General features: G+C 49.7%; 1 protein-coding gene across 1 annotated transcript in view; it reads left to right on the top strand.

Moving 5' to 3' along the window:
* The window catches only part of nrxn3a (neurexin 3a), a 2,368,971-nt gene that overhangs the window by 349,951 nt on the left and 1,995,970 nt on the right, over nucleotides 1–23,050 (top strand). The window lies entirely within an intron of this gene.

The raw sequence follows: 23,050 nt of genomic DNA on the forward strand, positions 1-23,050 counted from the left end.
TCTCACCTTTGCAGATGACGAAGACAAGACGAAGTTCAAGACGGTTCTCCTCAAATTTGACACTCACTGCAGCATAGAGGTGAATGAAAGTTTTGAGCGCTACGTGTCCCAGCAGCGTTTGCAGGGTAAGGAGGAACCTTTCCAAACCTTTCTAACGCACCTCCGCATCCTTGCGCAATCTTGCAGTTACGGGCCCACCTCCGACTCCATGATCCGCGACCAGGTCGTTTTCGGTGTTCAGTCGGACCCTCTATGTCAGCAGCTCCTCAAAATGTAAAGCAATTCACCCTAGCGACCGCCATCGAGACTTGTGTCCTACATGAAAATGCCACCAGTTGGTACTCCCATATACAAGCAGCTGAAACGGTGCGGCAAGGTTCCCACGAGGCGGAACGGGTCCAAGTGATTGAGCACCTCCAGGGCCTCAGCCTGGATGAGGGCGGCCATTTCGCGCGTTTTTCACAGACTCCCACGCTTGTACGCACCAAACGAGGGGACGGCGACGTGGAGGAACGTAATGCGCAGGCGCGCATCACACATGACCGCACCGCGCATGCGCGGTGGCACAGCGAAGGTGCTGACGTCACGACGTGCGGCAACTGTTCTCCGCCCGTTTAAAGCGGCAATGCCCCGCAAAATCTCGACAATGCCTACGATGTGGAAGACTTGGCCACTATGCTGCCTGCTGTCGAATAGCTCTGCCTTCCAATTCATATCGCTTCAGCCAGCCTCGCAGGAATGTTCGGGCAATTCAACCCACGGTCACCGAGTCCGATTCCGACCTCCCACACAGCAGTGACACCAAGGACCCGAAGGCGCCTTTTCGAGTCGGTGTTGTAACGAAAAACAGGCTGTCCCCGAAGCAAAGGCGCCAGCCGCTGTCGGTATACAGCATCGATCCAGACGATGAGTGGTGTGCCACCCTGACGGTCAACCAGAATTTGTCGCCCACCTCAGAGACTTAATTTGTGAACTTTGTGCACTAATGGACTCTCTGGTCTGTTCTGTTCTTCCGTTTAATCGTTCAAGTGGTTTGTATATAGTGTTCATCTCGTTATTTGTGTGGCACACTGTTTTTTCTGCACCAGGCACCTTCCCATGTAAATAGCTTAGTTTTATGTACATAGTCCTGTAAATATTTCGCACACACATAGTCAGGAACATTCACCACACACTATTTATTGTCACGCAGGCACATTTTTTTATATAAAAGGGGGATGTCATAATATACACCAGTATATCATGGTGCAGACACACACTGATGGACACACAGTGGGACCAATCAACATACACAACACCACAGCCAATCACCAGTGAGAGCACACACACTATAATGACAGGGGGCATCAGAGTTCCCACTCATTCGAGTAGCAGCTAGCTAGGAGCACAGAGCTCACAGCCTGCAACACAGACATTCACCATGTGCTGAGTGCATCAGCTGGTTAGGACAAGGAAAAGGTCTTTAGTTAAAGCTAGTATCGTATTTACCCACAGTTCAAATATGTTTAAATAGTTAACCTTTTAATAAAATAGTGTTGCACTACTTCAAGTGTTGGTGACCTGCACCCAACACATCAGTGGGCATTCCTAGCTGTGCCAACATTGCTAATTGCCCTTGAGTTGAGTGGAAGTTAAGAGTCAACAACATTGCTGTGGGCCTGGAGTCACATGTACGCCAGATCAGGAAAGGCTGGCAGATTTTCTTCCCTAAAGGACTTCAGTGAACCAGACGGGTTTTCATGACAATCGACAATGGTTTTCATGATCATTGTTAGGCTTTTAATTCTAGATACGTTTATTGAATTCAAATTTCACCATGTCCCGTAGTGGGATTCCGGGTCCCCAAATCCCCCGGTGCCCTGGGTCTCTGGATTACTAGTCCAGTGACAATACCACTAACCATCACCACCCTGCATCTCCCCCCAACCCCTCCCCGCAATGTAAAGGTTAATATCCTCATCCCCTGTGTGTCCATAATTTTGTTTTCAGTCCCATTCCTTGGTAATTTAATGTTTTGCGTTTTCTGTGGTTGATAACCTGAGAGATCATGATTGGGAGCAAAAGTGGTGCTTGCCTCTGATTGCATTTTCTAGTGGCATTTAGGAGCCTGATGATTTTGAGAGCATAATCCTCTTGCTGGCTGCTTGGTCCATCTGCTGTCTGAGTTCACCTGCTCCACTCTTTCAGAGTCAGGAGGCGCACGCTTTTTTCCCCCCCAGAAACAGCCAGTCATTGATTGTGGGTTTTACAAAACAGATGGACAGTCCTGGAAATACTTCTAAAATTTGAATCATAATAAAATTTAGAAATTTAGTCCATTCAGTACCCTACCCGAATAATATATTCAAGCATTCAATAGGGGCGGCACAGTAGCACAGTGGTTCGCACTGTTGCTTCACAGCGCCAAGGTCCCAGGTTCGATTCCCAGCTTGGGTCACCTTCTGTGCGGAGTCTGCACGTTCTCCACGTGTCTGCGTGGGTTTCCCCCGGGTGCTCCGGTTTCCTCCCACAGTCCAAAGATGTGCAGGTTCGGTGGATTGGCCATGATAAATTGCCCTTAGTGTCTAAGAAGGTTAGGTGGGGTTACTGCCTTACGGGGATAGGGTGAAGGTGTGGGCTTAAGTAGGGTGCTCTTTCCATGGGCTGGTGCAGACTCGATGGGCCGAATGGCCTCCTTCTGCACTGTAAATTCTATGATCAGTGCGTCCCCATATTTTGGTGAGTTCAGATGATCATGAGACATGTTTCTCTTTTTTAAAACATATATTTTTATTGAAGTTTATCCATTTGAACAAATAAAGCAAGAATACCTCAGGATTAGTACTGCCCCCCCCCCAACCAGGTGAATGGGCGATCGATGTGCACTGGGGGATGGGCGATCGATGTGCACTGGGGGATGGGAGATCGATGTGCACTGGGGGATGGGTGATCGATGTGCGCTGGGGGATGGGCGATCGATGTGCACTGGGGGATGGGCGATCGATGTGCACTGGGGGATGGGCGATCGATGTGCACTGGGGGATGGGAGATCGATGTGCACTGGGGGATGGGTGATCGATGTGCGCTGGGGGATGGGCGATCGATGTGCACTGGGGGATGGGCGATCGATGTGCACTGGGAGATGGGAGATCGATGTGTACAGGGGGATGGGAGATCGATGTGCACTGGGTGAATGGATGATCGATGTGCACCAGAAGAAACGGCGATCGATGTGCACCAGGACAATGGACTATTGGCATGCTTCAGGGGAATACAGACCCATGGTGGGCTCCTGAACCTTTATTATCCTGTGATCTACTCCTGGTGGTTCTCGCTCTTCTTCCTTTTCCTTTTTCTTGGGAGGTGTTGACGGCAGTCATCATAATCCGAACATGTTGCTGCTGGAGTCTCTATAAATGTATGGGATGATGTTGGTTCTGTACTGGGCTTGAGATTGGGGGTTACGTTGCGTGGTGTGGTATGCATGGAACACCCTTTTAGAACTGGGGTTCCCGTTATTTTGGTGCATGTCTCTTTTTTTATGGTCCTTATAACAAAACTGTGATTGGTCCCAGTATGGGTGCCGATGGGCATGCATATCCAAGGAGAGGAGGCTGTTGGAGCTGAAGGAGATATATATTGGTGCTGCCTGAACACGGCGCAAAGTATTTATCTTGAACCCTCGTGGCAATCGCTGCGTGGGAAGGTGTGCACTTTTTTGCCATGTTTTCGTGGCCTTATTCTGTTTCTCTGGTTGGGCTTATAGAGGCATCAAGTTATGTCTAATGGTTGAATCAAGCTCGTTATTCTGATGTTCCCCTGTTCCCCCTTTGTACTCATGAATGTTGAGCCATTTTTGCTTGTCTTGTTGTGTTGTTTGTAAAATGTAAAACCTTAACAATTATACTTAAAAAAAACAATCTTGCCAGGATCTTCCGGGGACACAGTACAAGACATAGACACCAAAAGCAAGTAATTATGGGACGTACATCAAGATAAATAAAAGGATTAAAAGATGAATAGCGCCAGAGCTCGTGAAAATGCAGCCACTCCCACGCTCACATCACATGACCCCCCCCCCCGGCCAAGATTACATCTTTTTCATTACTGTCAACCATCTATTATTCTCAATAGAACAATTTTAACCTACAGATTAAATTGCAGCCTAGTAATCACTCCCAGTGATCTGCTATTGTCTATGATTGATAATGCAAAATCATTTTTATTTAATTTCTGGCCTGTTTATTTTCCTGACACATATGTCACAGCAGTTTGCTGCATGTCAATGTCTCGATGATTGATCTTGTGATATTGTCACTCCAGATTTATTGGGTGACAAACAATGGTTTATAATATGGGAAAGGCAGGAATTGCTTATTTGAAAAGACAGGTTTATCTGGTAGCAAGAGGCAAGTAGTTTCACTGAGCGATGTGTGATTGTTAAATAGGGCATTCATTCTCTTATTACTTAACAAGGGACTGGATTCTCTGATTTCGAGGCTAAGTGCCCAAGCCGGGGAAATGTGGTGTTATATGACGTCAAAATCGCCGCCGAGCACTCACCGATCCTGGGACCGGTGAGGGGCTAGCAGCCGCGCTGGGTAAAACTCCCGGCTCCCACGGCAAATATGGCTGGAGAATGGCCGGGTCCGTGGCCATGCATGTGCTCGACGAAGACCTGCAGCAGTCGAGCCGTAAAACATGGCTCCGGACATGCGTGGATCTGACATGCCAAATACTGCCCCCTGGCCACCCCCCACCAGCAGTCCCCCCGAGCCCTCGCGGAAGCCCCCGCGGCCAGCAACACGGTTCCTGGCCAACTGTGGCGGCGCTGGACACAGTCCGCAGCCGTCACGCCGGATTCCCGACCGCTGCGGCCGCACATCCCCCGCGCGGTCGGGAACTCAGCCCATCAGCGGCGGAGCATCGTGGGAGGGCCTTCGGGTGACATGCCAACGCTGGTCCAACGACAAGCAGCGTGCGATGCGATGGGGAAGGGGCGGAGGATAGAAAACCAGCATCAAACTGGCGCTGCCCCCGATTTGGGCGCGGAATGGATTATCACCCGATCGGTGATTACGAAATTGGCGTCTGCCAATGGAGAATCCCGGCCAAGGTCTCTACCAAGTTAGAACATTGGTTCCTGCGATGAGAGGTGGTCCTATGTTGAGAGGCTGAGTAAACTGAGATCCCGGTTCTATGAACCCTCCACCGCTGGAAAACCTGCGGCGGGGATTCGCTGTCAGTGGTACCCTTCGATCCCGCCGCTAAGGGGCCGATCATTTAGGCCTGAGATGAGGAGAAGGTATTTCATTCATACGACTACGAATATTTGGACTGCTCGACTCCAGATGTTTGGGTATTCTCCATCTTTTAAGACTGGGAAAGACAGATTCTTGGTCTCTCGGAGAATCGAGCGATGTGGTGAGGGGGCAGGAAAGGCGATTTGAGGACCAAGACTAGCCAAGATTGTAATCAATGGTGGTCCATAGTCCTTATGGTCCACTCCTGCTCCTAACTCGTATGTGCGTGTGTACCCAAAATTACCCCTACTTCACGGTAGCATGGTGGTTACCACAATTGCTTCACAGCTCCAGGGTCCCAGGTTCGATTCCTGGCTTGGGACACTGTCTGTGCGGAGTCTGCACATCCTCCCCGTGTGTGCGTGGGTTTCCTTCGGGGGCTCCGGTTTCCTCCCACTGTCCAAAGATGTGCAGGTTAGGTGGATTGGCCATGCTAAATTGCCCAAAGTGTCCAAAATTGCCCTTAGTGTTGGGTGGGGGTTACTGGGTTATGGGGATAGGGTGGAGATGTAGGCTTGGGTAGGGTGCTCTTTCAAATAGCCGGTGCAGACTCGATGGGCCAAATGGCCTCCTCCTGCACTGTAAATTCTATGTTGTCATGTCAGCATCCTGTGAGGTTGCCACCTCATCAAAAACAGAGCCTCCAACATTGCTGTAGTTTTTCAGTATCGCACTTCAGTGTCGCCTTAGCTAACGTGTCCAGGTTGTCCGTTTGGCTTCAACCTCCAACCAGCTGGCTTAACGGTAGAATCCTTACAGTGCAGAAGGAGGCCATTCGGCCCATCAAGCCTATATGCGATCCTCTGTAAGAGCACCCTACCTAGGTCCACTCCCCTGCGAGTAGGGGAAAAGGAGGGTGGTGGGACCATGATTCACACATGAGGGAAGCATTAATTCAGGAGGGCCATTTGAACTCAGTGCTGCATTCAAACAGACCCCAGTCTCACCGTGGCAATGACTTTAATCTCCAGTGCGGGGAGTCACAAATTTTGAGAGTTAATGAAAATGCTCTTGAAGGTCTGATAAGCTGTGAGGCTATTTAAATCTCCAGCTCTTTAAAAATTAAAACATTGCCTGCCTGTGTCAGTGATGGTTGAAAAAATTCTAATCTAACAGTTACAATAGTGTCTGTTGTGATTTCCCTAAGAATTATTATTATTGCATGATCAATGCTTATCTTTACCAGAACCTACAATTGGCTCAACATTGGGTCTTAAATTGACAGCTCAACAATGTTCTCGAATGATTAGCTTTCCTTGATGGATTATGAATATAAATCTGTTTGTTTTTATGAGGGATTACGTACTTCATGGGATTTCATAGTTTTGAATGGATTTTCAGAATGATGTGTTTTTTTGAATATAGTGAAGGCTGTGACAGATATATAGCTTTTTTTCATTTAATCTCAACATAGCTCTTGCGAACTGTCCATGATGGAAACTGGGGGCAGGATTCTCTGGTATCCGGCGGGCAGGCCGTACCGGCGCTAAAGGGTGGCGTGAACCACACCGCCGTCGGGCTGTCCGGAAGGTGCGGAATCCTCCGCAACTTCGGGGGCTAGGCCGGCGCTTGGTTGGCGCGTGCCAACCGGCGCCGAAGGGCCTCCGCCAGCTGCCGCGAGTTGGCACATGTGCAGGAGTGCCAGCGTGTTCCCAGAACAGCTGGCGTGATTCCTGCGCATGCGCAGGGGGTTTCTTCTCCGCTCCGGCCATGGCGGAGTTTTACAGCGGGCGGCGCGGAGGGAAAGAGTGCCCCCACGGCACAGGACCTCTCGCAGATGGGTGGGCCCCGATCGCGGGCCACGCCACTGTGGGGCCCCCCCGGGGTCAGATCCCCCCGCGCCCCCACTGAGGACTCCGCAAGCCGCCCGCAGAGCCAGGTCCCACCGGTAAGAACCGTGTGTAATTTACGCCGGCGGGACTGGCCAAAAACAGGCGGCCGCTCGGCCCATAGCGAAGCGGAGAATCGCCGGGGGGGGGGGGGCTGCCAACAGCCCCCGACCGGCATGCCGCGATTCCCGCCCCCGCCAAAACAATGGCGCCGGAGAATTCGGCAGGCGGCATTGGGGCGGCGGGCTGGGATTCACCCCGCCCCCCGACGATTCTCCGACCCGGCGGGGGGTTGGAGAAGCCCGCCCTGGGTGTGTTTGCAAAGAAGGTATAAGGGTGATGGGTGGAAGGAGATGGGTTTGTGTGAATGGGCATTAAGTTGGCATGGGAATAATAAGAGGTCATTGAAGTGGCTGGGTGGGTGGTGGGGTGGTGGTGGGGGGGGGTTGCGTGAAACATAGGTTAGCAGGGGGAAGCATAAAGTTATGGGGGTGGTATGAGGAGTGGATGGGGGTGATGGGGTCATAGAGCCTCACAGCGCCAGGGATCCGGGTTCAATTCCGACCTCGGGTGACTGACTGTGCGGAGTCTACACGTTCTCCCCGTGTGTGCGTGGGTTTCCTCCGGGCGCTCCGGTTTCCTCCCACAGTCCAAAGATGTGCAGGTTAGGTGGATTGGCCCTGCTAAATTGCCCCTAGGTGGGTTTACAGGGATAGGGTGGGGGATTGGGCCGAGGTAGCGTGCTCTTTCGGAGGGCCGGTGCAGACCCGATGGGCCGAATGGCCTCCTTCTGCACTTGGAGTTTCTATGATTCTATGAAAATAGGCTTTGGGTGGGATTTTACCAGACCCACCCGCCATCAGGACCTTCCGACCCTGCCAAAGGTCAATGGACTTTTGGCTGGGCCTTCAAATCTCCCAACTTTGGCCCAGACCTCTAGTTGTTAATGAGGAGAACTCTGCGGGGTTCATTGGGGTGGATGTGTATTTGGTTGCGTCTAGTGCCTAGGTTGATGCCAGTTTTATGGTTTCTGATTTTATGTTTCCATACCTCGTGTCAGTTAAGAGTATCCACCAGTCATTCCTAGTCTCCCATACCAGCCTCCCCGAACAGGCGCCGGAATGTGGCGACGAGGGGCTTTTCACAGTAACTTCATTTGAAGCCTACTTGTGACAATAAGCGATTTTCATTTCATTTCATCGGCTAATTTCCTCTCAGCTAACAGTCAGGTCAATAATTTTGCCTTCAAATCCCTGGGCTCCAACTTTAGCTCGTAGTCGCTTCCGAGGAACTTGATTTACATGAACTTGCAGAAGGCGTTTGATGACATCCCCTTGTCCGTTATTTTAGTCACCTCTTCAAAAAAATTCAATCAGGTTAGTCAGGCATAACCTACCATTTACAAATCCATGCTGACTCTCTCCAATCAACTGAACATTTTCAAGGTGTTCAGTCACTCTATCCTTAATTATAGACTCTAGTAATTTCCTGACAACAGATGTTAGACTAACTGATTTATAATTCCCTGGTTCCCTCGGTAACCTTTTTTTAAATAGCAGAGTAACTCATGTTTGTCCGACGAGGAGAGATTGAATAAATTAGTGCGATATTTTCTTGAATTTAGAAGAACGAGAGGTGATCACATTGAATGTTCTGATGGGGTTTTATAGGGTGGGTTCCAGGAGCATGTTCCCCTTGCTACGGAGTCCAGGGAAGAGATTCTCCATCGATGATATCCTCCGCATCGCCTGCAGCGCATACACGCCCGTGGATTTCCCCACGGAAATGGGAAACCCCATCGGCCAGCTGCCAGATGGAGGGTCCCGCTGCCGGCGGGGACACGCCACACCAGGGTATGGTATACCAGGGTCTGACGGGAGGGTTTTATAGCTCAGGTTCCAGCAGCACGTTTCCCTCGCTATAGAGTCCAGAACTAGGAATCCCACTCTCAGTTCAGCTGTGTGGCATGTGGTGAGGAGAAATTTCTTTACTCAAAAGAATCATAGAATTTACAGCGCAGAAGGAGGCCATTCAGCCCATCGAGTCTTTACCGGCCCTTAGAAAGAGTACCCTACTTAGCCCATGACTCGGCCCTTGACCCTATCCCCATAACGAGGAGCACGGTAGCACAGTGGTTAGCACAGTTGCTTCATAGCTCCAGTGTCCCAGCTTCGATTCCCGGCTTGGGTCACTGTCTGTGCGGAGTCTGCACGTTCTCCCTGTGTCTGCGTGGGTTTCCTCCGGATGCTCCGGTTTCGTCAATACTACATTGTGGTGTTCTTTGTGTTGCTAGTTTCAGGATGGTTGCCGTAGTGTTCACAAATATCACAAAATAGCTTTAACTGGACCAAAGCTATAAATTTATTAACACTACTAATTTGGATAAGATAAAAACTCCAAAATAATACACAGTTGATAAATGACACTCACATGCAACTAATCTCTATGCTATTGTAAACTATGATCTGCTCTTACTCACACTATCTTTCCTTCAGTCTGTACTCTAGCTAACTCCTTCACTTCTCTCCCCCACAAGGCTTAGCATCAAAGTCTTATATACTTGTAACTCTAGCTCCCTCTTGTGGCTGACCTAGACTTTCATTGACCCTTGCAGTTCTTACATTTATGATTGTACCGCACAATCCACATCAAGGAGGGGACAGGCAAGGGGACAGGTCCCAAGTCTGCCTCAACTAGAGTGGGAATGGAACCCATGTTGCTGGAGCTATTCCGAACAACACGCCAAGCCATCTCGCTCACTGGCCCGTGCACAAAATATTTACAGTTTCCTGCTTTGTTCTATTCTTTGTTCTTTATTCCACAATGTAAAAATGTAAACATCGCCGGAATCCCATAGGCTGCTGTCCCCTTTGAGAGAGAGCTGACTTGTGGTGATTTAACATCAGGTGGGTGGGGAGGGCCGGTTTGAGAAGGTGGGGGCCTTCATGGACAACTTTCATGAATAACGTGTTCCACAATGAAAGTGGTGGAATTTGAGTGAATGGCAACAGTGGATGGCTCTCAGTAACGTCATTAGAAGACAGAATCCTGCTGGGGATTTAGTGCCTCTCGGCCAGTCATTTTCAATGCATGATATGATCCAGGCAGCAGTAGGGGATAAATGGAACATAACAGCAAATGCTGGAAATGCAGTCGGAAAATGCTGGAGGTGCACTGTGCATTCATGAGCATCTGTGAAGACAGAATAATATTTAAGTTGCAGAAGCTTCCTCAGAAGTCTTTAATCAAGAAGGCGAACGTTTTCAAACAAGGGTTGCGGGCAGAGCGCTGTTGGGATAAATTTTAGGAGTCTCCGATAGTCAAGGAACTCTGTGCGTTAGCGACATGATACCCGACAACATCTTGCCGGGTATTGAAAGATTAGAGGTCTCTCTGTCTATGGTAGCTCACGGGTATTTGTTGCTGCACCTCGGTAAAGGGCAGGCACGGCTGGAGAAACATTAGTGCTGGAGAACATTTTTTTATCTCCAGAATGACACATCCATTTCTCTAAACGATCCATTCTTTGGGCCTCTTTCGCAGAAGACTGATGGCTCCGTCAATTGGTGCTGAACGGCTGTCAGTTTGGTGCTGCAGATTCGCATCCGCACAGAGAGTCTGGATAGACTGCCAAACTCATTTCACTTCTCAACTTTCAAGAGAACGGAGAGAAAGTCAAGACTCATTCCAACAGTCTGTGCTTGGTCTCGCCAATGTGTTACGCAGCGAGCCAGGGTCTAAACCTGTATGTGTTGCGAATGTTGGCAGCCTTTTCTGTTGCCTGAAGCAAGAGCGACTTGTAGGTACATGTGGTGAACCACTGTATTAGGGGATGTAAGGTAGGACCTGCACTACAGGTTCGCCGGTAGCCCCTGCCGGCTGGCTCTGCCCACTAAGAACTGTATAAATATGCATGACCTCCATTGCCCTGCCATTTCGCCAGCTGCAGCAAGAGGCCATGCATCTGACTGCAATAAAGCCACAGTTGTACCCAATCTGCGTCTTTGTGCAATTGATTGCGCATTAATTTTATTGCAGTCAGAATTTTCCACAGAATGGATATCAGACTCAAACCCGATCGCCTGCAGCTGGATCCACACTCGCCCGACGCCAGAAAAGACTTTACTCACTGGCTAGCATGTTGTGAGGCCTACATCAACGCGGCGGACCCCGCGCCAATGGAGGCTCAGAAGATAAACATCCTGTACTCCAGACTGAGCTCCAGCGTGTTCCCGTTGATCCAAGACGTCACGAATTACGCAAAAGCAATGGAACTCCTTAAAGAACTATATGCTCAGAAGGCGAACACGCTCTTCGCCAGGCATGTACTCGCCACCCGCTCGCAACTACCTGGTGAGTCCATCGATGACGTCTGGCGGGCCCTAATTCCACTCGTCCGGGACTGTGACTGTCAGGCCGTTACGGCCGCTGAACACACAAACCTCCTCATGCGCGATGCTTTTGTGATGGGGATTGCGTCGGATCGCATCCGAGAACGATTACTGGAAGGGGCCACGCTCGAACTGGCAGAGATGAAAACCTTGGCGCTCTCCATGATGGTCGGATCCCGTAATGTACAATCTTACCGCCCCCGCCCCCCCCCCCTGCCGCGCTGCCCACCCTTCTACCTCTTCCTACCCCTCCTGGACCCCGCCGACGAGCTCCTCAGCTGGGGCCCTGCCTTCCCAATACGCCTGCGCCGCACGCCGATCCGTGCACCCCGGGGGTCCCCGCTGCGGTCAGCAGAAGCACCCCCGCCAAAACTGCCCGGCCCGCACTGCCGTTTGTAAATCCTGCAGTAAGAAGGGCTACTTCGCGGCTGTGTGCCAGGCCCGCGCAGTCGCTGCTAGCCCGCCCGCTATCGCCCCCTCCCCCACGCCAAAGGCACAATGAGAGCCGCCATCTTCTCCTCCCGGGTCCATGTGTGACCAATGGGCACCGCCATTTTGTCCACCTTCGGCCATGGGCGCCACCATCTTGTCCCGACCCCGCAATGTGCGCACCATGGGCACCAGCATCTTGTCCCGACCCCGCAATGTGCGCACATGGGTGCCGCCATCTTGTCTCCCACAGGGTCTCTGGACATCCCGAGATCAGAATCGCACACGCTCGTCACCCGAAGCATCCGACGACTACCCGCAGCTTGCTTCGATGACGCTGGATCAATCTCGCCCGCACAACCTTGCCACCGCGTCGACGACGGTGAAACTCAATGGCCACTCGACCTCGTGCCTGCTGGACTCCGGGAGTCGAAGTTACACCCAGATACGGTAAGGCGCTGCTCCCTCGCGGTCCATCCTGCCAATCAAAGGATCTCCCTAGCCTCCGGATCCCACTCCGTTCCGATCCGAGGCTTCTGTACAGTCACCCCCACTGTCCAGGGCGTAGAATTTAGTAACTTACGCCTCTATGTCCTTCCTAATCTCTGTGCTGCACTCCTGTTGGGCCTGGACTTCCAGGGCAACCTCCAGAGCCTCACCCTCAAATTCGGCGGGCCCTTACCCTCCCTTACCGTTTGCGACCTCGCGACCCTCAAGGTCGATCCCCCCTCCCTTTTTGCCAATCTAACTGCGGATTGCAAACCCGTTGCCACCAGGAGCAGACGGTACAGCACCCAGGACAAGACCTTCAACAGGTTCGAAGTCCAGCGGCTGCTTAAGGAGGGTATTATTGAGGCCAGCAACAGCCACTGGAGAGCCCAAGTGGTAGTGGTTAAAACTGGGGAGAAACACAGGATGGTCGTGGACTACAGCCAGACCATCAAACGGTACACGCAGCTTGACGCGTACCCCCTCCCACGCATATCTGATATGGTGAATCAGATTGTGCAGTACTGGGTCTTCTCTACAATTGACCTGAAATCCGCCTACCACCAGCTCCCCATCCGGAAGTCGGACCGCCCATACACGGCCTTCGAGGTGGACGATCGCCTCTACCACTTCCTTAGGGTCCCTTTCGGCGTCACAAATGGGGTCTCGGTCTTCCAAAGGGAGATGGACCGAATGGTCGACCAGTACAGTTTGCGGGCCACTTTTCCGTACTTAGATAATGTCACATCTGCGGCCATGACCAGCAGGACCACGATGCCAACCTCGATAAATTCCTCCGCACTGCCACTCTTCTCAACCTGACCTATAACAAAGAGAAGTGTGTGTTCAGCATGACCCGGTTAGCCATTCTCTGCTATGTAGTCCAAAACGGACTTCTCGGGCCCTCCCCCGACCGCATGCGCCCTCTCATGGAGTTTCCCCTCCCACATAGCCCCAAGGCCCTCAAACGCTGCCTGGGTACTTTTCCTACTATGCCCCCCCAAACTATGCGGACAAGGCCAGCCCACTCATTTAGTACACCCAATTCCCTCTCGCGGCCAAGGCACAACACGCTTTCGCCCGCATCAGAGCAGACATCGCCAAGGCCGGGATGCGCGCAGTGGCGAGTCACTGCCTTTTCAAGTAGAAAGCGACGCCTCTGACGTCGCCCTTGTCGCCACTCTAAACCAGGCAGGCAGACCCGTGGCATTCTTTTCCCGCACCCTTCATGCCTCTGAAATCCGACACTCGTCCGTCGATAAGGAGGCCCAAGCTATCGTTGAAGCTGTGCGCCATTGGAGGCATTACCTGGCTGGTAAGAGATTTACTCTCCTCACTGACCAACGGTCGGTAGCCTTCATGTTCAATAACACACAGCGGGGCAAGATCCAAAATGATAAAATCTTGCGGTGGAGAATCGAGCTCTCCACCTATAATTACGAGATTTTGTATCGCCCCGGTAAACTCAATGAGCCCCCAGACGCCCTCTCCCAAGGTACATGTGCCAGCGCACAAGTAGACCAACTCCGGGCCCTACACAACAGCTTTTGTCACCCGGGGGTCACTCGATTGTACCATCTGGTCAAAGCTCGCAATCTGCCCTACTCCGTCGAGGAAGTAAGGACAGTCACCAGGGACTGCCAGGTCTGTGCGGAGTGCAAGTCGCACTTCTACCGGCCGGACCGTGCGCGCCTGGTGAAGGCTTCCCGCCCCTTTGAATGCCTCAGCGTGGATTTCAAAGGGCCCCTCCCCTCCACCGACCGTAACACGTACATTCTCAGTGTGGTCGATGAGTACTCCAGATTCCCCTTCGCCATCCCATGCCCCAATACGACGTCTGCCACCGTCATCAAAGCCCTCAACACCATCTTCGCTCTGTTTGGTTTACCCGCTTACATCCGCAGTGACAGGGGATCCTCATTCATGAGCGATGAGCTGCGTCAGTTCCTGCTCAGCAGGGGTATAGCCTCCAGCAGGACGACCAGCTACAACCCCCGGGGAGACGGGCAAGTAGAACGGGTGAATAGGACGGTTTGAAGGGCCATCCAGCTGGCCCTACGGTCCAGGAACCGCCCAGCCTCTCACTGGCAGGAGGTCCTCCCAGACGCTCTACACTCCATCCGGTCACTATTGTGCACTGCCACAAATACCACACCCCATGGACGTGTTTTTACCTTCCCCAGGAAGTCCACATCCGGGCTGTTGCTCCCGACTTGGCTCGCAGTTCCACCGGTCCTTCTCCGTAGGCACGTCTGACTCCACAAGGCGGATCCCTTGGTGGACAGGGTTCACCTGCTCCACGCCAACCCTCAATATGCCTACTTTGAGTTCCCTGACTGCCGCCAAGATACTGTCTCACTCAGGGACCTGGCACCGTCAGGTTCCACCCCAACACACTCCCCCACCCATGTGTACCCCCCCCTCCCACCGTGCCGCCAACACTGACCCCCTCCTCCCTTTCCGCATAAGAGGATGAAGAGGACTTCGGCACCCTCCCGGAGTTCCCCGATGACTGGCAAGCATCAGCACCGACTTCGCCGCCACCGTTACGCCGCTCCCAACAAAGCACCAAAGCACCGGATCGGCTGAACCTTTGACAGACTCCGGACCGTCAACATGGACTTTCCTTTTTTTCTTCTTAAACGCTGTACTTAATTGCACTATTTGTATATAGTTCCACATCACCCCCGCCGGACTCATTTTTAACAGGCAGTGAATGTGGTGAACCACTGTATTAGGGGATATAAGGTAGGACCTGCACTACAGGTTCGCCGGTAGCCCCTGCCGGCTGGCTCTGTCCACTAAGAACTGTACAAATATGCATGACCTCCATTGCCCTGCCATCTCACCAGCTGCAGCAGGAGGCCACGCATCTGACTGCAATAAAGCCACAGTTGTACCCAATCTGCGACTTTGTGCAATTGATTGCGCATCAGTACACAGTGTGGTATAACAGCCCCAAGTGAACCTTATCGAACAAATTTTGACACTGACTTACTAAAGGGGCAAGTGACCAAAAACCATGGTCAAAGATGGAGGTTTCGAGGTGCCCCTTAAAGGAGGAGAATGGAGAGAGTTCAGCAAGGTAATCCCATCGGTTATAAACTAGACCGTTTTCCAATTGCCAATGTGAAAAAAAAAGCTCAGAACAATCCTTCTGCTCAAAAATAAATACATTCGCTGAATAATTCAATTTACACGACCTTGAATTAAGACATATTCCGTATTTCGTCGAGTCTGGTCATGGACTGATTGAGTTGGATAGAGTTCTAGGAAAGATAGTGCGAAAGGAGCCCGATATGAATTGAGTCTCTGGTGGCTGTTCATCTCCTGCTATCAATTCTAATCCAATTTTACTGCCTCTTCCTTTAAGAAGCATGCTTTCCTCCTAATATATAACGATGCCTGGGAAATTCTCCTATGAATAGCTGAAACACTAACGGGCATTAATTATGTAATGCAAAAAAATATATGTTGGAAGGTAATCTGTCACAGTCACAACAGATGCACATCTAAACTTTGAAACCTACTTTACCTGTCCACAAATATGCCAGGCAAGAATTCTAAAATTGACTGCAGTGCTTAGGTAACGCTCCCTTTCCCCTTGGGAAGGCGGGTCAATACAACTCAATTAAGAAACGACATCCATGCAACTTTGCGAAGAGCTTGAGAGGTGCTGGGTAGATTTGAGATTCTGATTTCAGTGTTTGGGTATTATTCAAAGAAACCTGAAGCTTTAAGTCATTGCCATCTCAGTTAGCTTTCGGGTTGGAAGAAGTGGTTAATTTTAAAAGCACTTAGTCTCGCTCAATCAGCAGACCAGAGCCACAGTTCTGGGATTGGATTCTTATGGGCGGCACAGTAGCACAGTGGGTAGCACTGTTGCTTCACAGCGCCAGGGACCCGGGTTCGATTCCCGGCTCGGGTCACTGTCTGTGCGGAGTCTGCACATTATCCCCCTGTCTGCGTGGGTTTCCTCCGGGTGCTCCGGTTTCCTCCCACAAGTCCCAAAGGACGTGCTTGTTCGGTGAATTGGACATTCTGAATTCTCGCTCAGTGTACCTGAACAGGTGCCAGAGTGTGGTGACTAGGGGCTTTTCACAGTAACTTCATTGCAGTGTTAACGTAAGCCTACTTGTGACACGAATAAAGATTATGATTCCTATTATTTGTTTCTTTTGCATTCAGAATGGACCGAAAAAGATGTATGTCAGGTGAAATAAACAAGGCAGATCAATTAGAATATTGCACCCAGCATAAATCCATTCTTTGAGTGTTGTGATGGTTGCAGTTATTTCTCTATCTGAGTTTGTTTCTTCAATGCTTCCACTGAGTTATTCATAGAAACATAGAAAATAGGAGCAGGAATCACTCGACAACATACCCAATTAATCCCTGGTTATTTATTTGAATATGGTGAATGGGCTACCGATTTTGCCGCCCGTTCATCCCCCCATATTATGGGGCTGATCGCGGGGGTGGACAGGAATGTGGTGGGGTGGGCACCCGTCCTATTTTATGTGCCCCCCTCCACCCCGCCGACCTAAATGCATCCCCAAAAATCTGTTTATCCCAGTCTTAAATGTGTTAAATATATTAGAGAATTCCAAAGGCGTCCAGCCCTTTCTTTGAAGTAATTTCTTCTCATCTCAGTCACAGATGACTGGCCCCTTATCCTGTGACCGTGCCCCTCGTGTCTTAGATTCCCCGACCCGCGGAAACCCTCTCTGTGCCTACCCGATCAAACCCCTGCGAGAATCTTGTATGTCTCGTTGAGATCAACTCTCATTTTCCAAACCACAGAGAACATAGATCCAGTTTACTCAGCCTGTCATCCGAGAACAACCCTCTCATTCCAGGGATCAATGCAGTGAACCCCCCACCACCCCCACTTTTAAAAGTTTAACACTTTTTAAAACACTTTAACCTTTCTGGTCTATGTATATATTGAAATCAATTCCAGTGGATCAAGCATTTTAGTTTTATGGCAGGAAAAGGCATTGTTTTCTTCTCTGAGCAACCTTTACAAGAGCTCCTGGATCAACCAGCAAGAGCCTTGTCTGGAAATATTGGTTTCATTTGTCACACGAATCACTGGCAATGTAATACCCACTGTGTGGTATTGCTTCAGTTTTATTGCCTTTGAAGATTTTGTTACATCGCCCAGGATTCACATTGAGAAATGGTGTGTGGGAGTCCGGAAAATCCTGCCACCCACTTATTTTTGAGTGGACATTCGAAAAGCCAAGAGACTTATCAAGAAATTCCCGGGAGGGACTTGCGCTATGTTTCAGCATCTAATAGCCGTCCATTGGGACTTGATACAGGGCTGCCTAACCAGCGGTTCTCAGGGGGACCACTGGAGGCCATTCTGGGAGTATTAGACCCGCTACGTAGTAATTTTGGGGAAGGGAAGATCATTGAACATTCCTCCAGAGGAATATACAAGGTGACTGGCAGCCCTTCCATTGAACTTCCCCCCCCCCCCATGCCCGAGCATCACTTCTAGCACTCCCTCTCCAATTGAGTGTGTAGCTCCATGGAGGAACCACTGGATATTTCCCCTTTCATTCCTCCTTGTCCCCCTATTTAGTGATCTTCTCCCCAACGATTATTGAAATGAGGACTTTTGGTGAAAATAATTCACGTCCATCACTGGCAGTATTGGAGGATGGTGCCATCACTCCTGTCTGTTCACTGCCTGCTTTTGGGCAATGATTTTCAGCCCCGTTCTATGTGGAACAATAAGTTAATCATTAGAAATGTACGCAGTGGTGGTAAATGATGCTTTCTTATTATGCATGATGTCATCACATCACATATCGTATGCGCTGAAAGAAAGGCAGGCCCAAAAAATGATGCTGGTGAGTGGAAACCCTGGCTCATTTTTCCTTTTGTGACCTCCTTTTGACTCCTGGAGACATCTAGCACAGTCCCAGCTGTGATCGGGAAACTGGGGGCTGCACATCTGCAGGGTCTTCCTGAATCTGCACAGTGTACCTAACCCCTCTCGTAGACAGCTTAACCAGGAGACATGAACTGAGGGAAGAAGAAGGCTGACCTTAATAGGTGGTGTGGTATTATCATAATTGTAAGAACTGCTAGGGTTAACGAAATGTCTAGATCAGCCACTAGATGGAGCTACAGTTAAAAGTTATATAAGACATTGGTGCTAAGCCTTGTGGGGGGAGAGGTGAAGGAGTTAGCTAGAGACAGACTGAAGTAAATATAGTGTGAGTAAGAGCAGATCATGGTTTATTATAGCGTAGAGATTAGTTGTAGGTGAGTGTTGATTATATATTAATTATCAACTGTATTATTTAGGAGTACGTGTCAAATTCAAATTAGTAGTGTTAATACATTTTTAGCTTTGTTAAAGTTAAAGCTATTTTGGAGTCTTTGTGAACACTATGCCACCCATCCTGAATTTAGCAACACAAAGTACACCACAGGTGGTAAACAGGCAGTTTCAAAGCTAGCAGATGGCACTTCGTTCTGATCCAACAGTAGACTGACAAAATGCAGGCTGATTCCTTTGGGCTTGATGGCAATGTGTCCGGATAATCTGAAAAAACATTATTTAATGCAAGTTTCACCAGCTCATAACCGATGGGCTGGATTTGACCTCTCTGGGAGATGGGTTTGGAATGAGTTAAAATCTCGCCGATCGAGTGGGCTCGTGGCACTCAAATAATGCGACGTTTGTTGTCCTTGTCAGTCAGCACAAATAAAATGCAGCACTATTTATTGTGTGTTGTTCCTGAATGATTACGTTACATGCATATTATTGATTAGCCGTTGATCCATGAAATCTAAAACTTTCATCAAAGTTTGTAAGCAATGACTCAATTTGAAAAGGTGACTCATGCAACTTGGGAGGGTGTCATGTTAGCGGATGCGACTTGGAGCACGGGGCAAGTCCCAAAGGGACGTGCAGGAACTACACAGCGAAACAGATACCATCGCTAGAATTCAAAAGCATTTATTCCCCCAGAGTTACGTTGTTCACAGCTCCGAAGAGTTTCGCCGTGCTGCATTCTTTAACGCAAACACAACCATTGCAGTTCGCCTAGAATTTTAACGTTGAAGAGATGGTTAATCTGTCTGTGTCCTGGTGCTGAATTAATTCCACATCTCGGTTATTAACCTTGGACGGCACCTTCTAAACCTACGACCTCTACCACCTAGGCGAAGAAGGGCGGCAGGCGCATGGGGACACCGCCATCTCTGCAAGTTTCCCTCCAAGTCAGAAACCATCCTGACTCAGAACCATATCGGCCGTTCCTTCACTGTCACCGGGTCAAAATCCTGGAACTCCCTCCCTAACAGCACTGCGGGTGTACCGACGCCACATGGACGGCAGCGGCTCACCACCCAAGGGCAATTGGAGATGGGCAATAAATGCCGGCCTAGCCAGAGATGCCCACACCCCATATTTTAAAAATATATTTTTTTAACTTGTAAGATGAAAGCACAAGAACCTAATTCAGGAAACTGTAACCCCCCCTTCACCTCCCCCGGTGATGAGAAAGAATAAACAATTTGGCTGGTGGTAAATATCACCCAATTGGATGAAAAAAACTCAGTTGGCTTCCAATTAGAGAGATAGGTGACGATGGACATGTTGTGTGACCAATCGGGAGTGTGATGAAGTTGGTGGGAGAAAGTCACGTGATGAAGCCTCCGGGAAGGAATCCAGCCAGGGTTGGCAACCTTAAGAGTCAGCTCTTGATTTCCACTGGTTAGCTGTCATTATGCAAATGTTCTTCGCATCTCTTTGAGGGCAGTTGCATGAACTGTTTCTCAGACAGTCCATGGTTACTCTTCAGTTGGCTTGTTATGGACCGTGATTGCATCATAGTTTGCAGTTTGTGATGACCAATGGCTGATTCAAGGGTTGGGCCGTTGCCACTTCCTAGAGTTACCGGGTTATCCAACCGTCACCAAATATTGACCAGTCACAGGTATCGCCATTGATTTGAGGAAAACCTTTTCACCCAGAACATAGAACATAGAACATAGAAAATACAGCACAGAACAGGCCCTTCGGCCCACGATGTTGTGCCGAACCTTTGTCCTCGATTAATCAGAGATTATCATTGAATTTACAGTGCAGAAGGAGGCCATTTGGCACTTTGAGTCTGCACCGGCTCTTGGAAAGAGCACCCTACCCAAACTCAACACCTCCACCCAACACCAAGGGCAATTTTGGACATTAAGGGCAATTTATCATTGGCCAATTCACCTAACCAGCACATCTTTGGACTGTGGGAGGAAACCGGAGCACCCGGAGGAAACTCACGCAGTCACGGGGAGGACGTGCAGACTTCGCACAGACAGTGACCCAAGCCGGAATCGAACCTGGGACCCTGGAGCTGTGAAGCAATTGTGCTATCCACAATGCTACCGTGCTGCCCTTAAGAACAAATAAATCTACACTATATCATTTTACCGTAATCCATGTACCTGTCCAATAGCTGCTTGAAGGTCCCTAATGTTTTTGACTCAACTACTTCCACAGGCAGTGCATTCCATGCCCCCACTACTCTCTGGGTAAAGAACCTACCTCTGATATCTCTCTTATATCTTCCACCTTTCACCTTAAATTTATGTCCCCTTGTAATGGTTTGTTCCACCCGGGGAAAAGGTCTGACTGTCTACTCTATCTATTCCCCTGATCATCTTATAAACCTCTATCAAGTCGCCCCTCATCCTTCTCCGTTCTAATGAGAAAAGGCCTAGCACCCTCAACCTTTCCTCGTAAGACCTACTCTCCATTCCAGGCAACATCCTGGTAAATCTTCTTTGCACCTTTTCCAAAGCTTCCACATCCTTCCTAAAATGAGGCGACCAGAACTGTACACAGTACTCCAAATGTGGCCTTACCAAAGTTTTGTACAGCTGCATCATCACCTCACGGCTCTTAAATTCAATCCCTCTGTTAATGAACGCGAGCACACCATAGGCCTTCTTCACAGCTCTATCCACTTGAGTGGCAACTTTCAAAGATGTATGAACATAGACCCCAAGATCTCTCTGCTCCTCCACATTGCCAAGAACTCTACCGTTAACCCTGTATTCCGCATTCATATTTGTCCTTCCAAAATGGACAACCTCACACTTTTCAGGGTTAAACTCCCATCTGGTATATCCATATCCAGAGGGTGGTGAGAATCTGGGACTCGTGGCCTGAAAGGGCGGTAAAGGCGGGAACCCTCACAATATTTAAGGAGCATTTCTTGAAATGCCCAAGCGCACAAGGTTACGGACTGAATGCTGGAAAATGGGATTAGAACGGATTGGTGTTAGATGGCTAGCACAGAGACGATGGGCTGATGAGCCTCTTTCAGTGCTGTTAAACTCCATGACCTTATGACTCTCCTGCGAAAATGGCAGCACCTTTCATTTAACATTCGAACCAGAGTAATCATCACATTCAGCGTTTGGATAATTAATTTTTGAGCACTGTGCTCTGTTGTTGGAGAAGGAATATGTTCACAAGACATTTCACAGAGAACAATTGTGAACCATGAATACATTGCTCTCTTGCATTCTTCATTAAACGGGATACATTTGCTTGTCTATTCTGTCTCAATCCACCTCAACTCTGCTAAGAAAGTGATTGGGATCTAGATACACTGGCCGGGATTCTCCGAGCCCCCGCCGGCTCGGAAAATTGGAGTTGATGCCAGGAGGCGATTCTCTGGCGACTGGAGAATCGACGCGCGCCAGGACCCTTTGAAAGAGGCTCCCGTGGCTATTCTCCGCGGTCGACCGGCCGAGTTTCCGCCGGCGTGATTCTAACATGGTTCTACCCTGCGATGGCTCGGACCCACGGCCGCGGTGGCCATCCTGGTGGGGGGGGGGATCAGACTCCGGGGTGGGGGCCTCCACCACGGCCTGGCCTGCGATCGGTGGGCACCGATCGGCGGGCGCGCGCGATCCAGGGGAGGGGGGGGGCTACCTTCTTCCGCGCCGGCCCGCTGTGTGGCTCCGGAATGTTGCGCGGGCCCTGCGCGGAAGCAGCCACTGCATGGACCCGAGGCCGGCATTGCAAGGCTGCGTATCGGCGGATTTCTGATTAACACTAATGTAGAGGGTAATGGGGCTAGTGGGTGTAAAAGGCATCATTTTGAATGGCGGAGCAGGCTCAATGGGCCGAATTACCTACTCCTGTTCCTATAGGGCCTTAGTTTAAAGTCTCACCCAGGAGCCTCTATCTCCAACGGTCGACTACTGTGATGTGGCAGCCAAAATTTCAGCTAAATTAATGCAATATATTTTTATGAATTAATCACTTTGGCAAAGAAAAACATTTACTCTTCAGAATAATTATCTTTTCGTTCCTTCACTTTTTGAAAATAAATGTCATTCCAACTTTGAACCGTGATCTAATATTGCTGAGTAGGTGGTCAGATAACAGGATGTGCTGTTCTGTGATAATATGCGGAGATTTGGAGATAAGATTAATATAAGAACTGAAATATTGCAATGTGTTTTGCTGTTGTCCTGAAAATCTTTGCAAATAATTCCTAATGAGGAAATGTAAATACGCCAGTGAGTTGTTATGTGAGAGCAGCTTTGTCTAATTCATTTTAATAAACCTTTTAAGCATGGGCAGTCCTGTATA

Source organism: Scyliorhinus torazame, chromosome 2 (genome assembly GCF_047496885.1).
Source record: "Scyliorhinus torazame isolate Kashiwa2021f chromosome 2, sScyTor2.1, whole genome shotgun sequence".
Lineage (NCBI taxonomy): Eukaryota > Metazoa > Chordata > Chondrichthyes > Carcharhiniformes > Scyliorhinidae > Scyliorhinus > Scyliorhinus torazame.